At 43.5% G+C, this 24,732-nt stretch overlaps 2 long non-coding RNA genes across 7 annotated transcripts in view; one reads left to right on the plus strand and one right to left on the minus strand.

The window, feature by feature from the left end:
- The window catches only part of LOC102164613 (uncharacterized), a 139,319-nt gene extending 136,234 nt beyond the window's left edge, over positions 1–3,085 (minus strand). For 3 of the 4 annotated variants that reach the window (XR_014807659.1, XR_014807658.1, XR_014807657.1), the window contains exon 1: positions 471–1,384. This is a non-coding gene — a long non-coding RNA (uncharacterized LOC102164613). Of the gene's footprint in view, positions 1–470; positions 1,819–2,568 lie in introns of those variants that run through there. The other variant, XR_014807660.1, reaches the window with a different exon arrangement.
- On the plus strand, positions 1,595–24,732 carry LOC146402729 (uncharacterized). 3 transcript variants are annotated; one of them, XR_014807667.1, is made up of 5 exons: positions 1,595–4,381; positions 9,070–9,176; positions 9,660–9,835; positions 21,112–21,310; positions 23,269–24,732. It is a non-coding gene; the product is annotated as an uncharacterized LOC146402729 (long non-coding RNA). The 3 variants fall into 3 exon arrangements; XR_014807666.1 differs by lacking the exons at positions 9,660–9,835; positions 21,112–21,310 and adding exons at positions 12,882–14,471; positions 20,468–20,623 and having other exon boundaries at positions 1,595–3,203; positions 23,269–24,173; XR_014807668.1 differs by lacking the exons at positions 9,660–9,835; positions 21,112–21,310 and adding an exon at positions 12,882–14,471 and having other exon boundaries at positions 1,595–3,203; positions 23,269–24,173.

Here is a 24,732-nt window from a genome sequence, read left to right on the forward strand (position 1 = left end):
CAAAGCAGCTGAAAAGGAGCTCAGCCATGAGGATTCAATCAAAATAATTATTCTTCTCCACAAAGCTGCACTGGAGAACCTGAGGACCATCAGGTGGGATCTGAAGCCTTAGCTGCCTGTGACGCCTATGCTAGTTTCACAAACAGCTCCCTCCAGAATTTGAGGTAAACGAGGGATTTACAGTCACTGAAATGGGGCACAGGGCTTTGTCACTGCCTTTATTCCCACCATCAAGGCATATGACCCATCATTTGAATGGCCAAACTTACTCAAAGATCCCCTGTCAGACACTGAAAAGTCAAAGGCTCATACATTCCATTTAGAAGTGTCACATAAAATGACTTCATTATAACAAATCCTGATTTATGCATCGTCACCTTATACCCTTGGTAAAAGCAGAGGATTTCCCCCTAAGCCTGGATGACACGCCGAGAATCCCACTGCTACATTTTTCCCTTATCCCCCCTCACCTTTTATCCACCACTGACTTGCACCAACATCAGCACCGTTCAGGGACTTCTCACTGGAGCCTTGTCGCTTCTCAGCAATTTCGTCTGAGGGCAGCTCTGAGTATCTGTTTTTTTGAGACACTGGATTTGCAGAAAAGCCCAACCTACACTGCCATGTGCGGGGTGCACACTTGTAGTGGTAGTTCGTGTGTGTGGTGGCGGCTCCAGGACACCCAGAAACAGATCCTCTGCAAATGCAAATGTGAGCAATGGGTGCCCTTGAATGGGCCTCTAGGTTCCAAGATGGCAATTCTATCCAAAGGCCAGTGTTTTTAAAATGTAGACAGGAAAAAGTATAACAGAAGCTCCCATGAAAAAAAAATGCCACCCTTCTAACTCATCTGAAGTTTCTGTCATCAGCTAGTCAGGAGGGGCTTCTTAAAAAGCTTAATAGCTTAAGGAAAAACACTATCCTAGAAAAGCAATATGCGTAGCAGCTTCTTACATGTAGTTATTCCAGAGTTCAAGAGAAAGGGAGCCTAGATGGAAACATCTTGACTTCGGGCACATATGAGTAGCATTTAAACCAACTACCCGCGGATTGGCGACAAAGACATAGGTGATCCACCTGGCAAGCTTATCAAAAGTCATGCATCCCTTCTCATTTGCCTTCCTTCTATGGATGAAACCGTGAGTAACCGTTAATAAAATCCATTTCACCTGCTTTCACTAATAAGCTCCTTTTAACTGTTGCTGCAAAAAGCCCGCACATCCTCCGAGCAGCACGGAGCCTAAACAAGCAGATGTTTGCCAAAGTTGTTTTCCAGGAACCTGGAGTCAGCTGCATCTCGTTGGACCAGAGTTCGGTTAAGGGCCGCTAGGAAACCCCCTCAACTGGGCATGCGCGAGTGCCTGCTCCGTGACCTTTCGACGTCAGAGGGCAGAAAACCCCACCCTCAGCTTTTGAACGTGCCAAGCGCCTTTGCTTTTGAACGTGCACCGGTTGTGGTTGAGCTGCGCCTGCGCAGAATGACGATGTTGCACCTGTTTTCCATCACGTTTCCTGCTTTCCCAGCGCTCTGCGCGCCTGCACCCCGCCCCCCACAACCTCATCTCATAAATACCTGCAAGCGGGTTCTTTTTCTGGGCGCATCTAAAACTCTCTCCTTTCGACTCTGTGCTGGGTTGTTTCGTGCTTAAACTCTCTTGCAAACTTCTAGGCTTTCAGCATCAGGTTGGGCGTTGGGCAAAAGCAATCCTGGTTCAGTGATAGGAAGGGCGCTGCCTGGTCTGGGCTTCTTAGTCGTGGTGCCATAGGGACTTCAAGCAAACTGTCCTCGTCGCATAGCTGAATCTATTTAGCCTTGTGCTGGCAGAGCAAGGGAAGTGTTTGAGGATAGTTAAATATTAGATGTTATCTTCAATGAAGACAAGTTTTATAAAGACTTAAGTACCTGCAGAAAGTTGCAGCCTAGTAATTTTAAAACCAACCTACCAGGCTTATTAGTTTTTAATGAGGGGGGAAGTGTTTTTTTATAGGCTTTTTTACACCTTTTCTATACTTCTCTTTTCATTCTATAAAAGTGATGTAGTGGAATGAGTAAGAACTTAAGCTTGAAAGTTACACTATCGGGGTTCAAGCCCTAGTCCGCACTTGGTCCTGTGTGACCCGCCGCTCCTTATAATTTAGCTTGGAGGTTAAAGATACCGGTGGCTACTCTAGCAAGGGTGGTTTGGGTACGAGTCAATATGTGCCTAGAATTACATGAGGCACAGAAAATTCCTGTAATAATCACCACTGAAGTTTCTCTGAATCTGGGTGGAGGCTCTTGCTAAGACAAAAAGGAATTTCTGGAGTGAAGGGAAAATGTAGCAGCTTCGACTCTTAACTGTCCTAAGTGGGAAAGTTTAGTAAATGAGTGATTAAGTCATGGGCTTTTATCGCTTCAGTGACAATTTTCGGGGATTGTTTTGGTGTTCTCTTTGTTGCTACAAGTTTTTGGCCTATCTCCAATTGCAAAGTCATGGCATCTAAAACCTGTCTCCTAGACGGTCTTTCCATGAAAAACACAAAGTTCCTATAAACTTTCCTGCCCTGATTGTATAAGAATGTGACTACCTTAGCGCACACCTGTTGGCACCTGCCTGGTCCCCGGCCAGTCCTTCTGGGTCACGGTTTCAGCTCACACTGACGAGACCACTATGTTCGTGAATGACTTGATTCTTTAGAAGTTGAAATTATTTCTTGAGCTGAAACAGAATGCTGGATCTCTCAAACTTACACAACTAAAGCTGACCTCAACATTCACAAAGGCTTTATTTCAAATAAGACTATCATACATTCTCAAGTAATATATACTATTCAAGACCCGGTTCAAATGTTGCCTGCTTCATTAGCCTCTTTCTCCAATCTTGTCTGTTCCCATACCTGAAGTCACTTGCACGATGGCATCTGCCCTGTTGTAACTTATCTGCCTGAAAGCCTAACCCTCTTCTCTGTTCCACACCCCTTCCTCGTAGTTTGTGTCCTCTAGCATAAGAACTGAACAGACTCAGCAACTCTCGTGTAGTAGATAGCCCAGAGCAGGTGCCCGCAGGATGCTCATAAAATCCTGAGGCCTCATTAGGGCTCGCTCACATCAGAGTTCCCTCCTTAGTAGTCAAGAAATGGAGTCCTTGACCCGTCAAATCAGCCCACGTGCAGGTCTTTCTAGTGGGATGAGAGCAGCAGTGAAGAGTGTTGATGCTAAAAAGGTAAGCAGCACCTTGGCAGACACTCCCCATTAAGATGGGAACCCCCCAACGCTCAGCTCTTGAGCAATGCTGAGGGGTGTTGCTCTCTGCCACTCACCTGGGGGCTGCTTGAACAATAAGCCTTTGTGGTCTAAGCCACTGAGATTTGAGGGCTCTTGTCACTATGGCCTATTCTGCCCTGTCCTGGCTGCAGGTGGCAAATACTTTCCTTTGATCAGACTCCAGATTGGCAGCGTCATGCTTTAGGAAAAGCACTTGATAAAGAGAAGAAGTGTGTATGCCTCTGCACATGCACTTGTATTTTAATCACTGACAAACTCGGTGGGGGGGGGGTGGTTGCTTCTTGGGGGAAAAACTGGAGAATTGAACCAGAGTAATATGCCGGCCTACCTGCCATGAGTCCATGGGCTTGAAGAATAGCTACATTCACAGTCAAACGTTCAAATTTCAGAGGTTAATGCTATATGGACTATAGGTCAGAAAAGGTCACTGCTCACTACAGAGAGGAATTTCCTATATATTATAGCCAACCGTAAAACACTTCACTCCACTTCCAGAAGAAAATGGTTTCTAGTCAGTTGTATCTGCCTATGTGAAAGTATCTGGTGATTAAAGTCAGGTTTTTGGCTGTTCCATCCAGCCTCCTAAGCAAACTGACATTGGAGCAAAAGGATCTAAAGGCTGCCTGCGGTTAGCCTGCATGGCGCAAGGCATCCCAAAAGACACATCAGCTGTCATCCAACTGCCTTCAACAAGGTCTGGGGAATGTGTGAGATGACAAGGTCCTCATGTGGTTGCATAAGAACTTGTTGTTCAATAAGCTTCGTCACTCCCTAGCAATTCCCAAAAGGCTTTCCACACAATTCTGTTAATCAGAGGAGACCTCCCGCCCCGCCTTAGATAGTGGGATATGGGCTTCATGATCTCTGGTCTGTTTCAAGGCCTAGAGGAAAATATAGTGCTCTCTGCCTAAAGTTTGGAACCAGCCCTCAAACCTTGGCCACCCCCATCCTGCAGCCTGGGCACAGTCTCCTCGCTTGGCACCTCCCCAGATAGGCTGGAGCGTCGCCCTCCTCCCCAGCTGACAGGTGTTAACATCATCAGCATTAAGTCCACGCCGTGGATCAGGAGCCTGTTGAGCATTTATACTACTCAAGTTTAATCTTCACGACAGGGAGGTCTGTATTTTCCACTGTCCAGATGAGTCCAAAATACCAAGCAGAGTTCCAACTTCTCTCTGAGGCGTATTTTCTTTCCAACCTCGCTGCTTCCTGAGCATTGGTAGAAGCTACCTGAGTTCACTGATACAGGAGATAAAAAAGGCTTCCTGCTCAGTGGGGGCAGGTGGTTATTTAGCGAAAACACCATTCCACGTGCATCTAATGAGCATAAACCTGAGCGTGGCTCTTGGGTTCACGCTCAAGTGTAAGCAGTTATGGGCGAGCAAAGTTGGAGTTGCTGTACCCAGATAGCAAAAGACTTGCTCCTTTTAGCAAATTTTTCTTTTTAGGGCCACACCCGCAACACATGCAGGTTCCCAGGCTAGGGGTCGAATTGGATCTGTAACTGCCAGCCTACGCCACAGTCACAGCAGATCTGAGCTATGTCTGCAACCTACACCACAGCTCACAGATCCTTAACCCACTGAGCAAGGCCAGGGATCCATCCCGAATCCTCATGGATCCTAGTCGGGTTTGTTAACTGCTGAGCCATGACGGGAACTCCAAGACCTCCTTTCAAGCTGTTGGGAGGCCCATGGGTAGCAGCCTGCATGGGAAGCTGGAGTCCTCTGCTTCTGCTCTCCCTGTGGGTGGCTCTGCAGGGTGCAGGACCCAGAGAGGCTCCCCAGGAGGGGGAAGGGCTCAGAGCCACAGTCACCAGTATCTCTGACACTTCCCTGGAGCCCCAGGCAACCTTCGCCTGGCAAGTGAACAGTACTAAGGACGTGACCACTGAACAACACTCTAGCAGAGTTGTTCCCGATCAGAGATGAAGCGAGATGGGTAGGATGCAAAGGGTAGCTGGGTGTGTGTTGGGGGGGTCAGCTTCCTACCCACAGCCCTTCTCCAGATGCCTTCATGTGCACCACTCAGCTGGGAAAGTCGCCAGCCCATCATGTCCTGTTAAGTTTACTTGTGAAAGTCCCACTTTAGTTTTGCTCTGGGCCACACCCAGGGCCCAGGTGAAACACATTAGATACCTGAAGGCCGAAGGGTTCTCCTTCCTTCCTGGGAGACAACAGGTTCAGTAGGCAGCGGGGGCAGGGAGCTGGGGGTGCACAGAAAGGAGTGTGCCCATCCTTAAAAATGCATGAAAAGACCCAGCCATAATAGAACATCCCCAAGATCAGCCAGCCTCCCTGGCCAGCCCCATCCCACGTCCCCTTGGCAGGATGGGGATTGAATTGTCTTCAGTGGACAGACATACCACCTTCCCCAGATGATGCCAGTTGCCAATTGACTGAAAGGATGCACAAGTCGTCAAAAGTCCAGAGAGAGACCAGAGACCAGAATTTCCTAATCAGAACTAAGCCCTTCAGGCTCAGAGCATTTGATACATCAAAGCCTTAATATTTGATACATCAAAGGCCTTCTCAGTAATTCTTTTGAGGAATCCCAAAAAACTATGCTAATAAATGTATGCCCTGTAGTTTTAAATTGAAACTTTTCTTCTGGCTCGGGATAAACGCTTTAGAACCTCATTTGCTTGAGGAAGCTTCTCCATAGGTGCTGTGATTTCAGACGGTCCGAGAAGGACCAACTGTTCCCAAACACCCTCCCTGCAGGCTCATCACCCCGCAGTAGAAGAATGTCTTAAGTTAAGGTTTTGAGGCCCCCATGAAAATGCATGTAACCCCAGAGACATAAGGAACAGACCACGATTACCCACGAAAACAATGGGATGAACTCATTTGTCTAATTAGTCCATCTGTCTTAGGTGGCATTGAAAGATTGGGACCCACAATAGATACCCTTTGGGGCTTGATTATAGACTGTAGGGGTTCATCGCTTGGTCCCTGGGGTCAGGGGAAACACCCAAAGAGAAAGGCAGAGAAAGGGCTGCAGGAGGGAGAGGCTCACTGGCAACAGGTGGATGTCCTACTCACCTAACTGCTGATTTGAAGACTCAAGAAAAGGGCTTTGGAGGAGACCCACACTTTTCTACTCTTCCTGTTTCTAACCCCTCTGACCCTATTAGCCCCTACTGTAAACTTTTGTTACAGCATTGATTCAATAGCCTTGCATCTTTCTTTCACATGATTGCCCTCCCACCCTCTGCTGGCAACAGTAAGGGCCACGAGCTCTCCCTGGCCCTCAGGAGCTGCCCCGAGCCTCTCTAAATGAGGAAATCATTATCCAGTTAACTTCATAAGCCCACATGGGGCTGAGATGCTTTTGAGCATCATTTCATCTTGAAGGAGGTGGTTTTTTTCCTTTGACATCAGGGGCTTCTCAGCCAGCCTCCCCCCCACCCCCCAAATATCATGCACTTATTAATTGTACCCCCCTCGGTGGGCAAAGAGCAAAGCGATGCCCCTCCAGGGTGTGCAACACCAGTAGGTGGTACAGCCAGGGGGCCAGGTGAGGGCTATGTGGTTTCAGCCTCTGCAGTCCCCCAGCTGGGCACTTGGGGTTGTCCAGTCTGTGTATGATGCACACAGCCAGCTTCTCAGCTCGCCTGTTGCCTTGGTTCCTGAAGAGATGGCTAACCACATACCCGGCCCCACTTTGTTTCACATGAACCCCTGAAGAATCTTACCTACACTCTAAAATAGGTATTTTAAAGACTCTGAAATACTCTATACATGTGAATCCATGGAAAGAAAAGTAGGAGTCCAGCATCACACAGATGCAGATGAGCATGAATTTGAATCTGTACCAGTTTGAATGAAGGTGCTTAAGGTCATCAGGACGGTGGGTCCAGGCAAAGCTCACCCTGCTGTGCAAACTTCAGGAGGCAGTTGAGGGGTCTTTTTCCAGAGCTAACTTCTCTCCCACGCCATTGCTGTCAACGTGGAGATTGATCAGAAGGGAGGCCATCCTAGGTTTCCCAGGGAGGAAAAGTAGCTTATTGCTACTTGAAGCTCAATCATCTCATACCACTTTGATCCTGGAGCACCCCCAAGAATCTCTGGGAGCCCCACTGGGCACTGAACAGGAACCAAAACAACACCTTGGTTTGCAGTGTCTACGAGGGCCCACAGGTCTTTGGAATGAGGCCCTGGCCTCTGAGCCCAGTAAAGAGGCAAGGTTTCCTTTTCTCAGCTTAATGGTCTTTACTTATTCCAGAATTCTCTTTCTGCATGTAGTGATGTATTTCATCTATTGCTTAAATATGGTTCAGTTCCACCTGCCTTTTTTTCCTGATGCTTTGTAATGGCAAAGAGCTGTCCACCAAATTCCTTTATGGATGGTGGGAAACTGTTCTTTATCAAACATATGCCCCTTCTTTCCCTTGAATATATCATGCAGCCTCTTTCTGCCCCAGTTAATGCTATCTTCTCTAAATCCTCAGATCCACTTAAAAAAAACCCACAACAACAACAAACCTCACAACAGTTACTGCATGTCTGTTCTCAGCCCTTGGCAAGCTTTAATCATAGCCCTCCTCCACCTGAAAGCCCCTCTCCCTATTCAAGTGACAGAAAGCTAAGAATGTGACTTAAAGTTTGCTCTGTGGAAAGCAAGGACAGGTGAGCAGAAAACACTTGTCATTTTTCTTCCGTAATCAGGCCTGCTGAGGTTTGGGGTGTACCAGTACTGAATCCATATGGGGCCTCCCGCTTGCCGATGCTGAATTTCACTCATTGTGCCATCAGAATGATCCCACAGCCCAAGTAGAAAAGCCCAGGTTTCTGAAGGTGGCTTGATTAAAATTAGCCGAGAGAACTTAAAAATAGAATAGTTCTGCAGAACCCGTTATCACTGACACGCCAAAGGGCCTAGAAGCTTCAAGAATTTCACACACTATTTGTTTCTTGGCATTTTTGTCTCCAAAGGAATATTGCTAAAACCCCAAGCTCATGTTTTCTAGTAAAGCACACAGCAGATTACACTCACATAGCTGCCCCGAGACGATAAAGAGCTGAAAAATCGATTCTTCATTGGTCATTAATGTTTCTCCTATTCATCGAATCCATTGATCACATCCTAACTCCTCTTGACACCAGTAAAATGGAGTTTGAGTCCCACTAAGAAATCTGCTTTGATTTTTTGTTACTGTACCAGGTACTCCCAATCTTGCTACCTAGCTGGCTAATCCCATTGACCTTGACAATTGATTCAGGCAGAGTAACCAAAACACAAAGAAGTGCCCACTGGGGCAGCTCTTTGCAAACTACATTAATGGCCAAGGGAACAGTGTTCTGCTGGGCAGCTCCCCTTGGTCTCTAATTTATCTGGTCTAATTATTTTCTCTAAGCTGAAGTCTTCCTCCATACATTCCATTGATGACTTGCTGCCGAAGAGAGCGGTGTAAAGAAAGCCATTTGGAGCCAAAGATTTAGTGGCATCAAGTATCTGATGTTTCTTTTCATACTGTATCATTTGTGATCACATCATACGTATACAGCTCCCTGATAATCTGATGTTGAATTCCTGGTCAGCATGCATCCAAATGCCAGGCCAAGAAAGGGGAGCCAAGGGTTTTACCTACATGTATTTCCTTAAAGGACTTCTTAAAACAATTGAAGCTGGGAAAACCATAATCGCGACAAAACTTGTATACAGCTAAAAATTCTCACTTTTAAGCATTACAATCTCGGTCTCTTGAGCTGAGCAATAATGGGGATCAGCATTGTCTGCTTTGGGATCAGTGCTCGGAATCTGATTGTATGTGACTCCCTGAAGTTTTTAATTTTATCCAGTCTCTACAGCCACAACACGGAGAAAGAAAATTTTTACATTGCTTCCATCACAGTATCTATGTGGCCAAGACAAATGTTATCTTCTAGATGAGTAGATGAAAGCTAAGGTGAGTGGGCATCAGTTTACCAGGGAAAAGCAATGGTTACAAAAATCAAACTAGCCAGGGGCGAAGAGGGCTTTAAAATTCATGACGAAGGCAGACACATGGTGAGGTTCTCAGCACTAGGAACCACTTTGTGTAAGAGGAGTTCCCTGGTAGCCTAGCAGTTAAGGATCTGGCATTGCTGCAGTGGTATGGGTTCAATTCCTGGCCTGGCAACTTTCTGCATGCTGTGGGTGGGACTAAAATAGAAAAAGGAAAGTTACTAACCAAGCAGAACTCTATGGGACCTTCCCAGAATAGACCCCCACCAAGTCCTCTGTCTGTAGAAGAACTTTAGTCAAAGAATGAATTTTTCAGAAGTGGAAAAAATACAGAAAGGAAAACAGTCAAGCAGGACAAAATAATAGTTTAGCCATTAACAAAGTCAAGGACCTTTCAGTTCTTCCTCAAGGACTATAGATAATCTTCTGAGCCATGTCCTTGGAGCTGTCTTGCAGGCACTAAAGCCCCCACCAGGTGGAAAAAGTTAACTGTATGCTGCCCACAAGTTCATAGACACCACACCAGCTGGAACCAGAAGGTGGTTGATGCTAACTCCCAGTTACGTAACCACCCAGCCATCTGAAGTCTATGAGCTGACCACGCCCTGCTCCTTGAATGCTGTAAGGCTCTTCATGACCCCCTTCAGGGAGGACACAGTTTGGAGGCACTAGCTCACTGCAGCCCCCTTTGCCTGGTACAGCAATCAAGCTATTTTCTACTTCACCCAAAAATCTGTCCCTGTGACTCAATTTGGTGCTGGTGTACAGAGGCCAAGTTTCAGCAACCTTCATGGGGGGCCCTGAATTTAAATTTTAAATGAGAAGCTGCTCAGATTGCCCTGCCTGATGGACCCCTTGTGCTTCCAGGAGAAGCCACAGAGAAGTTTTCCCAGAAAGGAGCACAAGGGGATTACTGCTTGCTGCTGGATACCTCTGCCCTGCATTGATCCTCAGCCCTCTGCTTCTCTAAGTGACAACTGTCCTCCAGCTGCCTTCACAAGGCAGCCTCCTTGCAGTAGCTCTTAGATTCCACATGCTGATCCACATGCCTACAGGAGTCCCTTTAAAACAGCTTGTTCCAAATTTGCCTACAACCTGCATGCATAATCTTTTTCTAAGAAAAAAATCACCTACGTTTAACATAAGCCACTGAGCACACAGGCGGATAGCTGTCTGAAACTTAGAGCTACCTGACCTCAAATGTTACATGTTCCCCAATCTTCTGACTTTTTAAGCTCAGAGTCCTTTATTGGGGTTAAAACCTCTCCTAAAAGCTTAAATGAAAATGACAACATGTTACCTGGGAGGGGACACACTCTTAAAATGTTCAAGTTCATTAATGCCTCAGCAAGGATTAGTTTTCTGATTTAGAAAAGAATCTCCTTCAAACCATTATCCTAAAATACCAGAGTATACTAGAATATATACCCTTGTGACTGGTTGGGGTGAGGAAGAGAGAGAGAAAATACCTAGCACCCAAGATTTTAACCAGAGGATGAACAGAACATCAACTGAGCATGGTCTGAATGACAGGTGCTCTCACATGGATTTTAGTTAATCATTACAACAGCTTTATGAGGTAGGTTTTAGTGTCCTCAGCTTACAAATAAGAAAACTAAAAGTTCATAAATTCTAAATGATTACATAGGAGCAGAGCCAAAAGGTATAAGACCTGGTTTCTTAGACTCCAAAGCCGGACCTTTGCTCCAGCAAAGGTCTGAAAGATAGGAGGGTAGAGGAATCAGTAAGAGCCTCTGCCTTTCCTATTCTTTCAAACTTGAGAGGAAGGAGGCAAATTAACTGCAAACCCTCAGGCAGGTGAGGCTACAGTAGGTAGAGCGAGACCTCTTATCAAGATACTGTTATGTGTAGGCGTTCTCGCGGGTGGAAGAAATACAATCTGTCCTGGACTTGGATGTTAGACATTTGTCCCAGCTCACCTCACTGCACACCTGGCATCTGTGTTTCTGACAGCCTTCAGTGATAATATCAAAACAAGTCCCAAACTTTATTGAAATTGAACCCTTCAGGACCAATTTCACAAGCCTGTGCCAACACATATTCCCTGTTGGTCGGCAGAGAAAGACCCATTTTCACATTTAAGGGAATAATAGATCTTTAAGAGTTGCACACAGCCCCATGGATATGGGGAAGGAATACGTCTAATGGGGTCCACAGGAGCTGATGCTCCTTCTGAAATCTTAGACCTGAACCTAGCAACAACTATGGCAGGCATTCATGTGAAAAGGTCTCTGGTCCTGGATAATAAAGAAAATCAATGTTAATTTGATAAGCAGGAATTTATAATTTGACAAGGTAAATCCATGCATCCCTTGAATGTCAAATTCATTTAAACAATGCTCATCGGATTCTCTTAATCCTAAATATAGGAAAATAAAACTTCTGGTGTAATGCTTATAAAACGATGTACTTGTGGTCTTTGTACAGTTCCCTGTTAATTGACTATTGAAATGGAAGAGCATTTCCATAATTAATCTCATGCCATTTTCCAATTATAAGCTTGATAGAGTGAGTGATACATCCTCAAAAGCAACTGAAGGTAATAACCAGTTTGGGGGAATGGATATTTTTCGGAGACAAACCAGGATACTTGACTGATTAATATTCAGCTTTTTGAAATCCTGTGCACAGAGGGAGTAAAGTGAAACAGCATGAAAGCATTGTTTCAAGCTTATCTTTGAATAGGCTGAAAAAGATGAAATTTGGGAGGGGGAAAAAAACTGATACTGCAGAGTTTTTCCAAACAGCTCAAGACAAGCCCTGAAGCTGAACAGCATACCAGTTGCAATAGGACCTTTTTACTCCTCAATGTGTTGAATTCACTGTAGACCCACCCAAGATGCCAAAGTCTTAAGAACAGACAGAAAACACGGTGACCAACTCTTTGCAATGTGAAGGATTCTATGATGACTGCCTGCTTTTTCCTAATGACTCTGAGCCCCCCCTTTTTTGGGGGGCTCAAAGACTGAAGAAAAGGAGAGTGGGGATCTAGCTTACCATTAAAATACCACCTATTGCCCAAAAAGAAACAAGTTAGGTTAACACATTTTCCATCACCATCTTGGAGCTGAGCTGAGCTGGACTGGGAGACAATAGGATGGGGAATTGTAAAAGAGAAGAAAGGGGAGATGTGTAAAACCCAGGGTACCATCCAGGCTGCAACAGGAGATGTCCGTCGGGGCCCTTGGAGTGTTGTGTGGTCCATGCAATGAATGCCAGAAAGGGGCAACTTAAGAGATGCCCGATTTTGCTTCTGGAAAGGGTTGGCCCTTGCCTTTAACATGCAGAGAATGATAGCCAATGTTTGGTTTCAAGGGCAAAGTTATTCAGTCTCCCAGCTCCTTGTAAGGTGTCAGAGTCTGAGGACTAAGACCCAGATTCAAATTCTAGATTTTCTACTGCAATGCTTGACTCTGAGCACCTTGCTTTAGTTCTAGAAACTCCAGTTTCCTCTATACTCCAGGCCACAAAATTGTGATCTGCTGGGAACTTTCTACTCTAATATTGGTTTGGTTTTTTTTTTTTCTTTTTCCTACAGAGATGGGAAAATCCTAGCATAGTACTGGAGAAAGTAGAAAGTTTTTTTTTTTTTTTTACCAACAGTATATTACTCACACCTTTTTTTTTTTTTTAATCTCTTTCACAGATTCTTACACCTTGTGATGGGTTGGATTTTGTCTCCCCCAAAATCCACATGCTGAAGTCCTAACCTCAATGTGACCTTATCGGGGGGGGGGAACAGATGTAAATTAAAATGAGTAGGATTAGCCCTAATACAATGACTGGTGCCCTCATAAAAAGGGCAAATATGGACACAGAGAGGAACACAGGGAAAATGCCAATCTGAGTTATCTGCTTCAAGCCAAGGAATTGCCAGAAGGCTGGAGAGTGGCCTGGAATAGATGTTTATCTAGAACCTTCAGAGAGAACTTGAACATTGGCCCTGAGAAAGCCTTGATCTTAAATCTTCACCCTCCAGAACTGTGAGACAAACCTCTGCTGTTTAAGCCCCTTGGTGTATGGTTCTCTGTCATGGCATTGCCAGAAAACTAACACATCCTCCACCTCGAGCCTGTCACTTCTCTAGAGAACTCTAACCAATTCTCAACTTAAACTTTTTCATTTCCTCTTTCAAGTCAAAGTCAACGTTCTCAGAGTCCTTTTCCATAAATTCAGATGGCCTCTTGCCATTCCCTTTTAGTAAGCAGGGCATAGAGTTAAACCATTAAATTCTCTATTCAATCATGAAAGTTAAATCGATCCCCCAACCCTCACCCCAGTCCATGCTCTCTTCCATTACCTCAGACACAAAATTTGTTTAAAACATTACAACAATGATGGCAGATGAGTGAGTAGTAATAAATAAGACATCTTGGAATAAGCATAGGACATTACAACATTTCCAGTACAAACTTTTCTCTTACCAAAGATGGCTAAGCGTTTTCTTAGGCTCCATGCCAGCTCCCCTTACATAATGTTGAACTGGATCTGTTGAGATTTAATGTGCCGTCCATTAGATTAGATTTTGCACTGACCACCTTCTCCAATGAAGTGTGAAATCCAACATTACTTGCAGAAATTTAAGGTTGAAATCTGAGTGTCAGCCACTTATTTAAAAAAACTAAAAGTATAAAGCAGAAGAGTTAAGGAAGTATAAGTGTGGTCCTAGAATAATTTTAAAACCACCCTCCCTTGGGTACACTTAGTCACTCAAAGAGGGGAGAGTCTCCCCTTATTAAACAAAACAGGCACATACAAATACAGAGCTTGAAATATCACATTAAATTACAGTGACAAATCTGAAAATAAACCATCCTAAATCAGCAACTCAAACTTTCACATGCAAAAGAATCTCTTGAATTGGTGTTAACAGAGCAGGTTCTCAGACACTCTGGTATATCCTGATTCAGTGAACCTAAGAATCTACATTTTATTGGCATCTTGGTGAACTCTGAAGAAATTCAAGGACAACCCTTTCAGAATCAATAATCCATATCTCATGTTTTTCTTCCCCATAAATGATTCCTTAGCTGTTTTCACCTTTGATAATATGCTTTCCTTTTAAGTAAATATTGAAATTGAAATCAAGAAGTCTTTCAGACAACATATTCTAACTGCTGAGAGTCTGTGGTCACTATTGTCCGAGTCGCCAGTCTAAGAGTGGTCCCAGTAGTACCAGAACTCGATTCTGCGCTCTGCTCTGGTCAGCAGGACCACTTAAAGCCTGGACATCCAGGTGAGAATGCAGTCACCTCGTGAAGGAGGCCAGCTTTGGACATATCTAAGACCAAAGCTGGCCTCCCAGAGTGATGGAGATAAGAGATTTCCTCCAGCTCTGCCTCAGATCTATCTGCATGGGGAATTCTATCATCAATCTTACAGCAATGACCCCATCCAGCCAAAACACCTGTTGCAGAACATTAAGGTGGAATGGATGGAAAGAGGTTGGGAAATGGAATTGGTGTGAGAGAATGTGATTTTTGGCCCCAGGCAACTGCTCTTTGTAGGACCTCTGGTCCTTATGGGTCCTACTAAAAGCCCTGAGTAAGTAAATGCACAACAGAGGAAGGACATAAAGGAGGAAAAGAATCTAGAAGTTTCCATCTATTGTGTCAATGGAAAAGACTGCCTCTATAAGAACTGTGCCAGAAAAGCATAAATGAATCATGAAGATAATGATAAAGCAAAGCTAGAGAAAGCCAAAAGGGCATCTTAAATTCATGCTTCTTGGTAAAAAGGTAGAAATGAGGCAGGGCTTAATAATATGAGTTTATAGAGTCAAACAAACCTGAGGTCAAATCCCAGGCATGTGGTTGACATTTTTGCAGAATCAGTTACTTAACCGCTCTTGGGCTCAGTTATTTCATCTGCAAAATGGAGATAACAGTACCTACGTATGGGGTGGTCATTAGAATATATACAAATACAGTCTTCTGAAGTGGAAATACTTGTATAAATTTAGGATAAATACACATATATTCACCAATCTAAATGCATACATACTACACAATCCATCTATGTCTCAGCATAGTGTCTTGTATGTAATAACCAAAGGATGGTAGCAGTAGGATATGAAATGGGACCTAATGACCAATTTAAATCTAACATTTGGAGATAATCTTCCTAATACCTCTTTTTGTTTTTGCTCCAGCCATAATACCCTAAGCAGTAAGTTGTTTACCATTTACTACACACCGGCCATGGTGGATACAAAACCAAGTGAGGCACAGTGGCCTCGGATCCATCTCTAACTCTGCCATCACCACCTCCTGCCCCAGATCTTGTACTTGCAGGTATTTTCCAATTGAAGACTTCCCGCATGAAATGCTTCGGTTAGCCAGAACCATGCTTCAAAATATCCTTGGAAGTATTATTCTAACCACTAGGGGCAGTATCGCTCCTATAAAAAGTTGCGATGTACATTGAAAACATTTATAAACTGGATTTTCTTTGGGAGATAGTTCTTCGTGGGTCTCTTGTGATTCTGTCTTGCATGCAGTATACTGACTGCCCTGCTCTTGGTTCCAGACTATTTTCAAGGATGGTTATATAGAAAGCGGATACAGAAAAAAAACGGTATGTCTTCCTTCCAGAGCACAAGGAAAGTTTGCTGAAAGCCTTGCAAGATGAAATAGTGTCTCCTGGAGTTCCCGTCGTGGCACAGTGGTTAACGAATCCGGCTAGGAACCATGAGGTTGTGGGTTTGATCCCTGGCCTTGCTCACTGGGTCGAGGATGTGGTGTTGCTGTGAGCTGTGGTATAGGTTGCAGACGCGACTCGGATCCCGCATTGCTGTGGCTGTGGCTGTGGCCGGTGGTTACAGCTCTGATTAGACCCCTAGACTGGGAACCTCCATATGCTGTGGAGTGGCCCTAGAAAAGGCAAAAAGACCAAAAAAAAAAAAAAAAAAAGGAAATAGTGTCTCCCTTAGGAGCAAGCGAAGCATGCTTACTGCTCACTATAAAAGATTAAGCTTCCCTGAGCGCAAGAATCTTGTCGTATGTCACAACCCACTGCAGGTGCCACGTGGCTCTCTCCTCAGCACCCTGAGGAAAGTGGGGCTTGGAAGCCAAAGCAAAAATCTCACAACCCACTGCAAGTGCCACGTGGCTCTCTCCTCAGCACCCTGAGGAAAGTGGGGCTTGGAAGCCAAAGCAAAAATCCTGATACTCGGCTTGCTGCTATTGCTGACATGAAAACTGTCCTTCCTGATGTGACGCTGAGCCTCACGTGTTCCAGCAGCATCCGTGAACCTGCAACAGACTTTTAGCACGAAAGTAGGGTAACCTCTCAGACACATATAGTTCCTGATACAAGCTAAAGGCTTCAACCACTTACATTTCAAGTAGCAAGTCTGTAGCAAGTTTTCCTATAATTCTGGGTTTTCCTCATGAACAGTGTGGGTTTACCGCATATTTAGTCTGTTGTCAACTATTTGTCCTTTGAGCCTATTGACATCTCCCACAAATTTAAAATGGCTTTTCTTTCCTCTTCCCTGTTTTGTTGAGGCTGTGAGTTAAAATAACAAACTGTAGATAATATCCGGAGAAGGGAAAATTAAGTAGATGGTGGCAATAAATGTAAAGGATATTTAATTTTAAAAACTGGATATCTGGATGTAAGATGCTTTTTAAAAAATTAAGCATGTTGACGACTTGACAAAATGCTTATGAAAATAAATGCATTTTCCTCTTAAAATCCCCAAGGAAAATCCCCAAAACTTCAACATACTCGTACCGGACTCTCCGTTATTGGAATGGCACAAAATAACTTGAGGCCTCTCCTCTTTTTGGTTCTGTCAGTTTTTCTTTTGCCACATCATTGTCTGCTTTACTACACAGCTGTGAATTCATTCCACCAAGTCTTGCACCTGCTGACCCAGAGCAACACTGGTCTACTGAAGTATCTTGCTGGGCTTCTCTCATCACCCTCTGACCCCATCCCTGCAGGCTGCCACCTTGTTACCCTCCATTATGCTTGCTCCATGTCCTTCAGGTCACAATTCCAGGGAACCAATCAAACAGTGAAGCGTCGATTGCCTTTGATCTTGTGGTATCTCCATGACTGTGGTTGGGGAGTCTTGTCTCTGCCTAACCAACTCTTGAACCAGATTTCTGTGTTTATCTTGCTGCATACAGTCCACTCTAGGGTACCAGTGTGCAGGGGAGAACCAGGGAATAAAACAGCTGCTGGGAGCCTTCATCGGGTCATAAGTAATACCAAACACTGACTTCAAACTATTCCAAGGAGCCACAAGTTGATCAGACTAGTCTGTAGAGCTGGTTTATAGAATTCACAGGACCAAAATAAAACATGATTAAAGAAGTAAACTTGACAATGTCACATCAAATAGAATATCAAAGAGATTATTTTTAAATTCTGGAGTTAAATTACAAAAACCGAAATAAAAGTTTAATGGAGAGGCTCAACAGTAGATTTGAACTGGCCGAAGAAAGAATTAACATACTTGAAAATAGGCTGCTGGAGATTATGCAAGCCCAGGAACGAAGAAAAAAGAATGGAGCAAAAAAAAAAGGAATAGAACTCAGAAATGGGGGACACCATTAGCACAGCCACGTATGTGGAAAGTATTAGAAGAGAAGAATGAGAGAAAAACTATTCAAAGAAATAAGATTAAGAACTTTCCTGAATTGATTTGAAAGACAATACTACACATTTGGAAGTTCCACAAACTCAAACTAGGTTAAAAATAGATCCACAGACAGACACATGTAGGAAATATGCAAAAAGTCAAAAGAGAATTTTGAAAGCAGCAAGAGAAAAATAACTTTCCACTTCGCAAGGAAACCAATTTTTCATAGCTACCTTCTACACAAAGCTTTTAGTAGCTTTATTTCTAATAAACCAAAGCTGGAAACAACTCAAATGTCCAACAGACAACTGGGTGAACAAGTATGATCTATTCATACAGTGGGGTCTTGTTTGGACATAAGAAGGAATCCTATTGGTACATCCTACAACCTGAATGAAACTGGAAACCACTATACTAAGTGAAAGAAGCCGGGCACAACAGACCACTCGCTATAGAATTTCATTCATAGGAAAGTCCAGAACAGGGAACTCTATAGAGTCAGAAAATAGATGAGTGGTTGCTTATGTCTGAGGGGCTTGGGATGTGTGTATAGAGAAGTGATGGCTAAAGGGTATGGGATTTCTAAGTGATCAAAATGTTCCAAAATTGGCTGTGGTGATGGTTGCATGTATCTACTAAATACACTAAAAACGGTTGAACTGTCCACTCTGAACTACATGATATGTGAATTCTCAACTGTTTGTAAAAATGAGGCACTGTTGAAAGTTAATACTCCATTCTTTACTCCTAATTTATATGACATTTAAAAGGCAAATTATGCAATGTCATAACACTCAGAAATCAACTTTTTTAATACTTAAGGAAATCATTAAAATTGGAAAATGCATTGAGACCTTTGGGTGACAGGGAGTTTCCCTGTATTATTGTAAGTAAGCATCAATTTGCATAGAATGTTATTTAAAATTGAGATAATTGGTTCTACTTTATTGAAAATGTGTGTTTTTCATATCAGCCTAAGTGGTTTTTTTAGTACAAAGGTAATTTAGGGGAAAAGAATGTTTAGCCTGTGGTTTGATCACCCTCGTAAGTGTGTTCCAGTTATACTTTGCTCACGTCATCTAAATGCACTGCATTATGTAATATTTAGAGTATCCTTTAAGATGAAATCACTTTGCAGAAATGACAGAACTTTTACATAAGGCTGGGATTATAGTCACAATTATAGAAATGATACCTATCAGCAAACATAATGGCTCTCTCCCATCAAAAGGTTTTGCTTTTGTAGCAGATTTTAAACTTAAAATAAGTGCTTATCTGTCCGAGAAAATTATGCCACTAGAGTGGGAAAGAGCAGAGAAATGGCTGGGTACTCACTTTTAAATTGATACATTTCTCTATTAGCATCCGTAAAGGGAGGCTGGTCACCATTCTCGTCTTTGTTGGTGGTCAGCTGAAAATAGACTCCACACTGGTTTTCTAGGAGGATGTCCAAATGACTCAACATAAACCCCAAAGGCCATCCATTAGTGTGGATGAAGTCTGAGGCAAGGGTGGAGTGGCCAGTGGAGATGTGTTACTAACATTACACATGGCTTATGGGTAAGAAACCTGAGAATATCTTCTGTTTTTAATGTTCCTGACTCATGTACCAGTGCTAAACATCCCCCAAATAAAATAACACTCGAGTCAAATATTTGTACACCCATGTTCGTAGAGGCATTATTGACAACAGCCAAAAGGAAGAAACAATGCAAATGTCCATTAAAGGATGAATGGATAACAAAAAGTGATCCATCCATCCGATGGAATACTACGCAGTCTTAACAATCCTACACAAGTACACATGCTACACCACGCTTGAACCTGGAGACCATCCTGCCAAGTGAAAGAGGCCAGTCATAAAAGGACAAAGGTTGTGTGATTTCACTCATAGGAAGTACTTAGAGCAGTCAAATTCCTAGAGACACTAGACTGGTGGTTGCCGGGGGCTGAGGGAGGCAGGAATGAGGAATGGTTTTTTGATGGATGGAGAATTTCTGTTTGGGGAGATGGATGGTGGTGGTAGTTGCCAACCCACCATGGTTATAATTCATACTCTTGAACTATACACGTAAACATGGTTACAATGGTAAATTTATATATTTTATAATATACTAAATTTGCATTTTAAAACATTTACATAAATTTAAAATTTAAAATCTGCATAAATATATAAACATTCACACATGTACTACACACGTATGTCTTATATACATATGTCAACAACATTCAAAGAGCTCAAATATTTCAACTGGGTCACTGACCCACCCCCATCCTATCCTAACAAGATCAGGAAGAGGATTGACTTTTCTTTTTTTCCGGGCTTAGGGGTTGAATCAGGAGCTATAGCTGCTGGCCTATGCCACAGCAATGCTAGATCCCAGCCACATCTGCAGCCTACACCACAGCTCACAGCAACACTGGATCCTTAACCCACTCAGCAAGGTCAAGGATCCAACCTGCGTTCTAATGGATGCTAGTCAGATTCGTTTCCACTGAGCTACGACAGGAACTCCCTGATTTACATTTTAGAAATAGGAGCGTTCAGATAGAGACTAGTTCATCAACAAACATAAAACACAGTAAATGATGCTTTCTAGATTCTTCCCAGTTACATGCTGTTTTTCTGTTCCTTGCAGAAAGGTTTAAATGTTGGTTCCCTTTCTTCTGGCAAATGATCTTCCAGAACTTATTGCTTAGTGACTTAACATGTGGTGTAATTTAAAAGAAAATAATCAGCCTTCCTGGTGCCTTAAAATCCCCAGACCAATAGTCTTGAATCAAAGCCGCTCAGGGTAAGTCAGATGAAAAAGTCACAAGCTGTGTGGCCCTAGAGGATCTCAACTGGTTTGTGGGACAGAGTGTGGCCCAGGGGTCCATCCAGGCCAGACAATCCGCTCCTTCTAAGATGCAACCTGTTCATTCAGAAGCTGAGTGTTTGCTGATTATGAAATAGTCGATAGTGACAACTTAGGTTTTCTTTTTCCTTCAAATATTCTATGGGAAAACATTTACTATCAGGAGTTTCAGGAAGAACTGATAATATACCATTCACCAGGGCCATTAAGCAGAATTCTCTATTTGCTAGTAATCTTCACACCAGAATTCCAACATGAGTTGTAAGAAGCCATTAAATCCACTCAACTCAAACCGAGTGCCTTGACCTTGGTCACCCTGATAGCTTATTAGAGGGGACTCCATGTCCATCCCACAACCCCTGGTGAGGGTTTCACCACCCCATCACCAGTTTTGTTTTGTTTTTCTATATAACTGTGATTTTTAGAGCATGGTCCTGGAGGCTCTTCAACATCACCTGGCAAGTTGTTAGAGATGCAGACGTTCTGGCCTCAATCAGGCCTGCTCCATCAGAAACCTGGGCAGCGGGGGAACCCTCCAGGGAAGGCAATGCACCCTGATGCTTGCAAGCAAGCTGTGTATCCTGGTAGCTGGTGTTCCTAGTAAAGGCTCCAATTTCTATCAAGGTACAAAATACCTTCTGAAACATGAGTTATAATTACACACTATACAGGCTTAAAATGCAGGTAGATTGTCTTGCATTCTAGTTGCTTAAAAGTTGCCTACCCTCAGGGAGGTTTCAGACTACAGCAGATGGGGGCTGCATCTGTAACTATCACATAACCTTGGGTTTCTCGAGGTCAGCTGCTAATTCAGATAGTTGTCCCATAGTTGATGTGTGTCCAATGACCTGTTGGCTGTCTTTGCTCCAGGAACTGGCGTTCTTCAAGTGAACATTTTAATTAAGTCAACTCCATCTACTCTTTTTCTCTAAACCCAGGAGAACCTCTCCATCAGCCATTGTTGGAAGTAGGGGAAAAAAGTCTGGCTTCACCATCGAAGATCCCAATTTCTGGTTTATATTACTGTAAATTCTGCTCTATGACTTTGCAGACACCAGCTCTGATGTCACCAGATTTCTGCCTCCCAATTCCTCCACCTTAGCTCATTTGAGGAACACGTTTTTAGCAAGTTTGCCCATAGTCTTGATTTAGCCAAATCAGCTACTGAAAGCTTACACAGGATTAAAACATTAGCGATACTTGCACATCCTGGTCCAAGGATAAGTTCTCCATATAGCTCTGTATAGGTGACAGCGCAAACTACGGAAGGGCTAAGGACCCCGAAGAGGCTGGCTTCATGGAAACCTGCCCCCAACCCCTAGAAAAGCTGGTATTCAAGCCCCCAGATTGGGAATGACAAGCATCTCCCCATTTCTTTTTCTCCTCTAACTTGAACCTTGGGGGCAGGCTGCATTTTTGCTTCACTCATAATGGAAAAGAAGAGGCACGGCAAGACTTTTGTCAGGACATGGGGGAAAAAACCCCAAATCTTTTTGCTTATGGGACCCTCTCCTGCAGGCTCCTTTCTTCTCTGCAACTGGTGCTCACCCTTTCCTTCACTCTCGTAGCCTCCCAGGAGCACCTTCAACTAATGCACTTTTCTGGAGAACCAACAGGTGTCTCTTGTGAACAGAATGTAAATGGGTTGGAGGGTTACACAGAGAGCCCCAAAGGGAAGCATTTGGGGAGATGAACAATGTTCAAAATATGATCCAGGAGAGCTGGCCTGTTTAATGTCAGGAGAGATCAAGAGCTTTATTTTATCAGCAAAATACCTGAAGGTATCTGGCCCCATTTAACATTCTGTGATCCCCAAACTTGAGCACTGAGGGCTGGTCTTGCTTAGCAGCTGGAGAAGATATTTTGACATGTTCAGGGAAAAGGTTTAATTCAGTCTTACAGGAGTATTCATCGGGCCAAGACCACTTCTTTCATCAATCCATCCACACTTGCCACCTTTCTTCTCCATCCTTTTCTCTTAGGCCACCATCACTGGATTTGATTAGAATTTCTCTATAAGTCTCACAAGGCTATATTCTAAGACTACTTTTGTATTATTAATTATCACATTGCTTTATTATCTACTTATATTCTACTTGAATGCTGTATTTGTCCTTAAAACTCTAGAGTCTGCCAAATTGCACAGTAGGAGTTCCCTTCGTGGCTCAGCAGTTAATGATCCTGAGTAGGATCCATGAGGATGCAGGTTCGATCCCTGACCTTGCTCAGTGGGTTAAGGATCTGGCATTGCTATGAGCTGTGGTGTAGGTCACAGATGCAGCTCTGATTCGACCCCTAGCCTGGGAACATCTGCATGCTGGGGGTGTGGCCCTAAAAAGCAAAAAAATAAAAAACATTTTAAGAAATTGCAGTAAAAGCCACAGGGCTCATGGGGGAAAAATAGGGTTAACCTGTATAATTCTGTAATTGGAAAAGTAACAAAAACAAAATGATAGCAGCCTTTGCTAACAAAATGATAGCGACCACTAGCACCATTAAATCTTCCGGCATTTTTATCTAGATTCATGGTCCAAATGGCAGAACAGCCTTTATACCTTGTGGCTCATGTTTCCTCCCTCAAGATGCAGGTCCTTGAAGATACTTGCTTCTGATAGAGACCAGTGTCATCAACACAAATCATCATCTGGAGGTAGTCTTCTCTCATCATTTTTGTTGACATAAGAAAAAAAAATGGCTTTGTAAATTCTTCATCTGCAGCTTCCTCAGAAAGCTTGACACAGTCCTCTGGCCCTCGAGCTATGGTCCTCAAACCAGCAGCATGAGCCTCCTGCAGACGATGGTTAGAAGTGTAAGCCAGACTTCAGACCCACTGAATCACAAACCTCTGTGGATTGGGGTGGGGAAAGAGGACGAGCCTAGCAATCTGTGGCTTAACAAGTTTTCTAGGTGATTCTAATGAAGCCAAAGTCTCAGAACAACTGACGTCCTGGAAAATATCAGCATTCTTGAAGCAACTAGAGCTTCAGGAATATAAGTCTGCTTGACCTCAGCTTTTTCCCTGAAGGTCTTCAATACTGCTAAGACTTTGACTTAATGGCAAGAACACTAGCTTCTGAGCCTGTCAAAACATGACCTCACTGGAAAAGGTCGCCTATTTACCAACATGGCATCTGTGTTAAACTGACATCACTGCCTTATCGATCAATTGCTTATTGAGTCACGTTAAAGAATGTGGTTGTGCAAAGAAGACGGTGATAGAACACAAGGGTTGGGTACAGTAGGAAGAGCATTGGCTTTAGAGGTGCACACTTATTTAGATCTGATTTCCTTCCAGATTGTTCTATCTTTTTCATATGTATGGTTCTGATTAGTCCTGACTCACAAGGCAGCAGACTAATAGGTACAATGTAAGTCCAATTAAAAGTAAAAACTCAGCCCAACTTATGGGACGAAGAGTGGTTGCCTGTCTACAAAATCACAAATGGATGTTTTGGCAGTCAATGTAATAATTAAAAATGATAATACTGGGAGTTCCCTTCAGGCGCAATGGAATCGAATCCAACTAGGAAACATGAGGTTGCGGGTTCGATCCCTGGCCTCACTCAGTGGGTTAAGGATCCGGCGTTGCTGTGAGCTGTGGTGTAGGTCACAGACACGGCTCAGATCTGGCCTTGCTGTGGCTGTGGCATATGCTGGCAGCTATAGCTCTGATTTGACCCCTAGCCTGGGAACCTCCATATGCCGCGGGTGTGGCCCTAAAAAAAAAAAAGGACAAAAGACAAAAATAATACTACCATAAAATTCCACAAGATTAATCATTTAATGCCTATGTCCCAGATATTATCCCAACATAAAGGATATTGATGGTTATACAAATAATAGCAATTTCTTTTAAACATCTACCAGTGTTATAGCATTAGTGGTAGTGATAGATGTTAAAAGAGAGTTCTAATAACATGAGATGCAACAACTCACATTACACCTATGAGAGCAGAGGCAAAGTCTGCTTGTCCACAGCTATATTCCCAGTACCTGATACTTCGTTTCTGGTGCTGTACGTGTTCAATAAATATTTTTTGAATGAA

This window comes from Sus scrofa, chromosome 6, assembly GCF_054392235.1.
Source record: "Sus scrofa isolate SSC_HxYL_T2T_F1_AM1 chromosome 6, Sscrofa_HxYL_maternal_Yorkshire_Landrace_v2.0, whole genome shotgun sequence".
Classification (NCBI taxonomy): domain Eukaryota; kingdom Metazoa; phylum Chordata; class Mammalia; order Artiodactyla; family Suidae; genus Sus; species Sus scrofa.